Consider the following 607-nt stretch of genomic DNA (forward strand, 5'->3'; position numbering starts at 1 on the left):
GGGGGAACACCTTGGCCAGGAACAGCAGCACACCCGCACACAGCCGCGGCTCGGACGCGCGCGACAGCCGGGCCAGCAGGCGGTTGCACAGCCGCAGCACCGGCATCTTGCTCTCCTTGGCGTCCCTGGGGGGGGGAGTTCAAAAGGTGTGCGGATGTGTGTGTGTGTGTGTGTTACAATGTATGTGTGTAAACATGACAATGTGTGTGTATAAGTGTTCGCATGCAGATATCAGTGCAGGCTGTGCAGCGGCAGAGAGAGGTGACAACCAGCCCGTCCCTTTCAGCACGGGGCCGCCCTGGGCGTCCACGGCGGCCCAACGCCAACCAGCAGCCGCTCCCCCCCGCCAGCACCCTGCGATGGCCCCAGCCTCAGTCGCGGCGAGAGGCCGCCGCCCGTCCGCCGACCTCCCCCGCAGAGCCCGGCCATGCGGAGCCTGGGCCGAGCGTCTCGCACCTGAACCGCTCCTCCCTGGCGGTCAGCCACCCGAGTGTGTCGCCGCAGTCGTCCCCCCCCACTGCGTCACTGGCGTCCTCCAGCAGCCCCATCACGCCAGCCAGGGGGCCGTGGTCCGTGAAGCCCTGCGGGGCGGGGGGCGGGGCCGGGG

The sequence above is a fragment of the Monoraphidium neglectum genome, assembly GCF_000611645.1.
Source record: "Monoraphidium neglectum strain SAG 48.87 unplaced genomic scaffold scaffold06463, whole genome shotgun sequence".
In the NCBI taxonomy this organism is placed as follows: domain Eukaryota; kingdom Viridiplantae; phylum Chlorophyta; class Chlorophyceae; order Sphaeropleales; family Selenastraceae; genus Monoraphidium; species Monoraphidium neglectum.